The sequence below is a fragment of the Amblyomma americanum genome, chromosome 1 (genome assembly GCF_052857255.1).
Source record: "Amblyomma americanum isolate KBUSLIRL-KWMA chromosome 1, ASM5285725v1, whole genome shotgun sequence".
Classification (NCBI taxonomy): Eukaryota; Metazoa; Arthropoda; class Arachnida; order Ixodida; family Ixodidae; genus Amblyomma; species Amblyomma americanum.
The window spans coordinates 399474517-399481152 of record NC_135497.1 but is presented as its reverse complement, the minus strand read 5'-3'; the positions used below and the strand labels follow the sequence as shown (position 1 = coordinate 399481152).

The window sequence follows — 6636 nt, the reverse complement described above, 5'->3', positions numbered from 1 at the left end:
CGCTGCGAAGACTACAGCGTCGTCTAGATAGACGAGACAGGTTTGCCACTTGAGGCCTGCCAACACTGTGTCCATTACCCTTTGAAAAGTTGCGGGTGCGGAGCAAAGCCCAAATGGCATGACTTTGAACTCGTACAGTCCGTCCGGTGTGATGAAGACAGTCTTTTCCCGGTCTCTTTCGTCGACTTCAATCTGCCAATATCCACTCTTGAGATCCATCGACGAGAAATACTTGGCGTGGCAGAGCCTGTCCAGAGTGTCGTCGATCCTCGGGAGGGGGTAGACGTCTTTTTTCTTAATCTTGTTCAGTCGCCGATAATCGACGCAGAATCGAAGAGCACCGTCTTTCTTTCTCACTAGAATGACCGGTGCCGCCCATGGGCTCTTCGAAGGTTGGATGACGTCGTCGCGAAGCATTTCCTCTACTTGGTCCCAGATGGCCTGTCGTTCTCGCGGCGACACACGGTAAGGGCTTTGGCGGAGAGGTCTGGTGTGTTCGTCGGTTATAATTCGATGTTTGGCTATCGTCGTTTGTCGCACCTTTGATGACGAGGCGAAACATTCGGTGTAACTTTGAAGAAGAAGGGTTATTTTCTCTTGTCGGTCCCGGGGTAATGCTGGGTTGATGGCGAACGTGGGAGCATGGTCTTGCTTTAGGCTGTCATTTGCAGGTTCGTCGGAGATGATGAAGGCGTCCAGAAAATCACTTGCTTCGTCCAAGAACGCAATTGTAGTGCCTCTGTTGAGGTGTCGGTATTCTTCGCTGAAGTTCGTGACCAGTACTTCGGCTTTTCCATGCCGCAAATGAGCGATGCCTCTTGCGACGCCAAGTCGTCTGTCTATGAGCAACTGCGTGTTTCCCTCGATGATGCCTTCTGCGTCTTCGAAATTTCTTGCACAGACGGGGACGATGACGCTGGACCGGGGTGGGATGGTTAGTTCTTCATCGAGAACACTGAGGGCCTTTGACTGCTCTGGGGTCGTTTTCGGAGGTAAAGCTTCGTCCGTCGAAAGCGTGATGGACTTGGACTTGAGGTCGATGACTGCGCGGTGCTGTGTCAGGAAGTCCATCCCCAGAATGACGTCACGGGAACATTTCTGAAGTACGACGAATACTGTCGGATATGTGTGTCCGTTGACAGTCAGTCTCGCAGTGCACCTTCCTGATGGCGTGATGAGGTGTCCGCCTGCTGTGCGTATCTGCGGGCCATCCCAAGTCGTCGTCACTTTCTTGATCCGGTCGGCGAAGGAACCACTCAGCACGGAATAGTCAGCTCCCGTGTCGATAAGAGCAGTAACGTTTCGGCCGTCGACAGTCACCTCTAGATCGGAAGTCCTTGCTCTTGCGTTGCACTTAACTTTCGGCGTCGGGTCACGGCTTGGTCGGTGATTGCGACTGCGGCTGCAGGGGCTTGTCGATGTCGGTGGCCTGGGGGTCTCTAAGTTGCGTCGTGTCGTCGTCGGTGCGGCGTCGCCGTGAGTTCTCGTCGTTGGAGGGTCTTCGTTTTTTTGCCGGGAAGCAACCTCACCTCTTAAGGTTGCTGTTTTTAGTTTCCCCTACGGGGGCTGGGGGACCTTCCTCGCACAGCCGCTGCGTAGCTGTGGCAGGGCGACGTGAAGCGCGAGGCTCGCGGCGAGGGTGAGCGGGAAAATCGGCTCGACACGTATTCGTCGCGGCGCAGGTAGTCGTCGATTTCTTGTGGATGTTGGCGAAGCGTGGTCGTGGTGCGTCAACGGCGAATCCGCGAGACCGATGCGTCGGAACGGGCAGTGACGCAGGACATGACCGGCTTCACCGCAGTGGAAGCACAGCGGACGGTTGTCACGGGTTCTCCAGGTGTCGCATTTCCTTGGGCCCGAACGTTGTTCGTAGGTCGGGTGGGCGGGGCCCGGAGGGCGGCGGTCCAGCACTGCTGGCTCACGTCGAATAGGGCTTGGGGTGGCACGTCGAGGCGCGGGCTTGCGTACTGCAGCGACGTAACTCATGGCTGGAGCTTGAGGTTCAGTCGTCGCAGAAGGGGAGCCAAGCGCATGCCGCACTTCTTCACGGACGACTTCCGTCAGGCTCGCTACTTGAGGTTGTGAAGATGATGGCAGCAGCCGGCGTAGTTCTTCGCGGGCGATTTCACGGATGATCTCCCGCAAGTCGCTGGTTGTAGTCGTCGTGTCCGGAAAGCTGGAGCAGACCTGCGGTGGTCGGTTGTACTGCCTTGTGCGGGCGTCCAGGGTCTTCTCAATCGTTGACGCTTCTTCGGCGAATTCGGCGACAGTCTTGGGCGGATTTCGTACGAGGCCAGCGAAAAGAGACTCCTTTACGCCCCGCATTAGATATCCGGTTTTCTTCTCCTCCGTCATATTCGGGTCAGCTCGGCGGAAAAGACGCTGCATTTCTTCGACGTACATGCTGACAGTTTCGTTTGGGTGCTGCATCCGTGAGTCCAGCAGCATCTGCGCCTTTTCCTTCCGGAGAATGTTGGTAAACGCCTTCACGACTTCAGACTTGAATAATTTTCAGGTCTTCAAGGTAGTCTCGTGGTTTTCGTACCACGTTCTTGCAGGACCGTCAAGGGAAAAGAAAACATAGCGGAGCTTCATGTCATCTTCCCACCTGTTAAATGTAGCCGCGCGCTCAAAGTTGTCTATCCAATCTTCCGGGTCGTCGCCAGGGTAGCCGTGGAAGGTTGGAGGCCCCCGTGGCTGGTGGAGCATGACAGGGGTGGACGTCGCTGGCTCGGTCATGGTGGGCGCTGGAGCTTGTTGTCGTTGTCGAGTAGGATCCGGTAGTAATCCGTGCTTAGCTTGCAGGCCTTGAAGACGGCGGCTGTGTCGTACCTCGGGATCTTCTTGGCTCTCGTACTCTACGGTGGATCTTCCAGGTTGGGTTGGGTGCATGTACCCAGCACCTCCACCAGATGTCACGAGGTGGTGACGGGAACTCCGCCGGGGTCACGTAGCACCGACTGGGGTCCGGTCTTGAGGAAGGCACAGAGCAGCTCGTAAGAGAATACTTTAATAGGCTGGCTTACGCCCACTAAGAACAGCTCTGAAAACTCAGCGGCGGCGATAGCAGCGAACGTGCTCGGCGGTCGTCGACTAACAGAATGCCCGCCGCTCTTAGCCGTGCTCGATTTTAAAGGCGGCAAGGAAAGTTCCAGAACATAGTAGGCACACTTGCGCGAGGCTAGGAAAAATCGAGATAACTCTGGTCGCGTCTCGCGTCCCAGAAAATTGATAATGCGGCGTGCCTGCCGCGATAAGAAGATCAGACAAAAAGCAAGCTTCGCGGCAATATGTAGGAATATTTTCATTGTACTGTCTGTATGGCGCTGACTGCCTCATCTCTGACTCCATCAATTTTTTCTCACCATCTGGCAAGTAAGAGCAAACAAGGGCTGTAATAAGAAAGGTAAGGGAACGCTTCCCGATTGCACTCTTTACATAATGTGTCTTGAGCACTCTGTTCTGAGCTTAAATCCCGTTGTTCGTGGTAAGCACGACATCAAATTCAAGCCGGTAGTATAAAACCCACAGCTCTTTCACAGACAGCCACACTGTTTTAAAAATAAGTTTGGAACTTTTCATTTCTGCAGTACTCTGAAGTCATGAGAGCTTTCAGTGAATTCTCAAATTCATCTTGATTAGAAGCGTTGGCTATGCGCTTCATAAAATTAAGGGCATCATCACGATTTCACACACCATTTTCTTTTCTGCGGAGTCATCTCTGCCATGCCTGACCCCTGTGGAAATCACAGATGGATATCTTACTTTTTTGAAAAACTGACTGTAATCCACCATCCAGTATTGTGGAGACAGATTTTCACACCATTGTTTGAACACATTTAAAGCCTCAGCTATGCAACAAGCGGTTTCAAACTGCACAGTGAGCACACCAGCAGTTGCGTAGCCTACTAGTGTTTTGACTACAAGAAGAAAAAGTGGCAATGCGTAGTCACTGGTCTTATGGGTAGAGTTCAAACAAGCGACTGCAGTTACACATTTTAGGAGCATGTTTTTCATAAACTCTGATTGGAAACAAAAAAGGAATGTCTCCTCACACTCACTGGCAACATTCTCTTCCATGTCATCAGACATGCTACTGCCTGCATTCTTGCTAGATGAATATGACCGATACACTACTGAACTTTCAGGTTGCTCAGACTGGATTTTTTTATCAGATTAACTGCATTTGTTTGGTCGACAGTGCTAAACCGGTCTCTTCTAAGAGCAGCTTGGATGTCGTTGCTGATGTCCTTAGCAGTAGGGAAAAATGCCCTGCAGCTGCTTTCAGGTTTTTCACCAGTCGAAAATAGCACATCGTGTACATGCATATGCAAACACTTTTTGACATCCAACACAGATGTAATCCCTTCTCTGACTAACAGGGTTATGCGTTCAGCTAAGCTCTTATTCATGGTTTCGCTGAACCCTTCAATGTCGCCAAATCCATGGTTTGTGTGGCTAGTCCTGGCAGCAATGGCAACGTAAATTCTCTTCTCAGAGACTGCTGCTTCACTTCCTTGCAGCGGGCTAATCTTGGCAGATTTTAATTTCTGCTCTTTTATCCGCCCACATAGCTGAGGCATGTCCACCTAGAAACAAAGCACTACATTTTCAAATGTGTACATATCAATGAAAGCACCAATTTGCCTTTCCCTAATAGCATTGACAACACAGACTTAATTGCACAGACTGCCAGGTTGGCTTGAATGGAATGAAACGGAATAAAATGAAAAAAATTGCTATGATATATTTGTGCATGTCACTGAGACCACCATGCTTTGCATAAAGTTGCATAATGACTTAATAAATGGGCAGTGGGTTTTTTTGGCTGCAAAACAAATGAACTGGCCATCTTTTTGGCTGCAAAGACTATTAGCTATGTCAAAAAAATGTTCTCTCACAGATGTGATAAGCGGTGCGGTTAAAATGAGATGAAATTGTTCGTGCACAAAAATTTCCTTGTATTTACACTTGCGCATATATATTCACAGAATCAGATCACCCGATTTTACAATCTGATAAGCAAACTTAAGTAGTTGGCAGGTTGTACTAAAAAAGGTGCGGATGGAAGGTAAGGATGAGGGGATTGAAAAGAGGAATGGAGAAGGGGTGCAAAGGCACTGTCGCAGCGCATATACCCTTTGTCAAAATGTGCAGGCCATTGATTTGCCACATGGGCACTTGGCTATACTTAGAAACACTGCACCATGACTTTGAAGACTGGTGGAGGAACTTTCATTCTCACTATACTATACATAACTCAGGAGGAAAAAAATCTAGTTGTGGAGTGAATAATCAATAGCAAGCTTATTTGTACTTGAATTTCCGCTGACGAATAGTACCTATGTTTTGACAGCTTGATTTTCAGAAAAAAAAGTAGCAACAGAGTTTCTGTGCAAAAAAAGGACTATATGCTTTCACAACTAATGGTTACAGAGCTGCTTGGGCCGCATACTAATGTGAGAATGTATTACTAAGGCAGAAGAACACAGCTCAACTGCCAAAATTTCCTTGCTTGTTATGCTTATGAACATCCCTTAAAATCTGGAAACAGTTCAATCCAATTCAGGCTCAAGGTCGAATGGCACCCTTTGTTTTTGGTGCCTTGGAACTTCAGCCTCTTTTTTTCAAAGGTCTTCTGCGACCAGTCTGTTGCAGTAGCTGGAGCCTACATATAAGAATAAGTTACTGAAATCAGTATTGGGTCCCCAATGGCCTTTGTCAAAATTTTACAGCCCAGGGCTTCTGAGCCCTGCAGCATGCCTCCTCTTGTATGCTCAGGGACCGTAATCTCACGGAGGCGGGAGGAGCTTAAAACCTCGGCCCTCCCAAGCTTACGACTGTCAGATGTGCTTAGGAACCGCGCTACGTGGCTTGGAAGCAAACCCCTGGGGCTGTATATTTTTTGGCAAAGACTGTACAGTACATGAACCTTGCAAATGTATAACGTTTAATGAAAGAAAGCAGAGATATTGTGTGTCCTTGACTGTTTCAACACTTTTGTGAGCTGCCAATTGATTAACAGCAATTAAGAAATCAGACTTAGAAATTAGCTTGAATGGTGCAGCCATGACTGACAGAAAAGAGTGATTAGAGGTTTGTGATTGGCCTTCACCCTGCGATGAACTGAAATTGACTGTTCCAAATGATGACCAACAAAACACACTTTAGGAAGCACTGGTTCATTCACCATACTCTCACAATTGTAGCATGTAGGCAAAATGATTCATATAATTAACAATAAAACACAGCTGCATGCAACCTGCATGAGATAGATGTCACTGCGCTGGCTCCTTTTAAACATTTTTTTCATCAGTTACATGGCTGCACCCTTCTGCATGCTACCATATTATTTACCAAAAGCCTATGGCAGAAGCGCATCTGCTTGGTGGATATTTTACAAAGGGCTGCTTACTGTAATATGGCATGCATGGCACAGTCCAAAATGTACATGCACTCAATCAAGTTTTAAACACTGGAAAGTTATATCTGTTTTATTATCTTAAAGACCTGGACCCTTTGGCGTATTACATAAGGGAATTAAATTTCGTGTACTAGGATCAATGGGACTGAATGATATCGAAAGCAGCCTGCAAATTACGGAACTTCATACTTAATATTTTTAATATGTGTTGT

General features: G+C 48.4%; 1 pseudogene; it reads right to left on the bottom strand.

Annotated features, from left to right (window-relative positions):
• Positions 1 to 3839: 3839 nt before the first annotated feature.
• On the bottom strand, positions 3840 to 4709 carry LOC144123665 (uncharacterized; annotated as a pseudogene).
• Positions 4710 to 6636: the final 1927 nt, after the last annotated feature.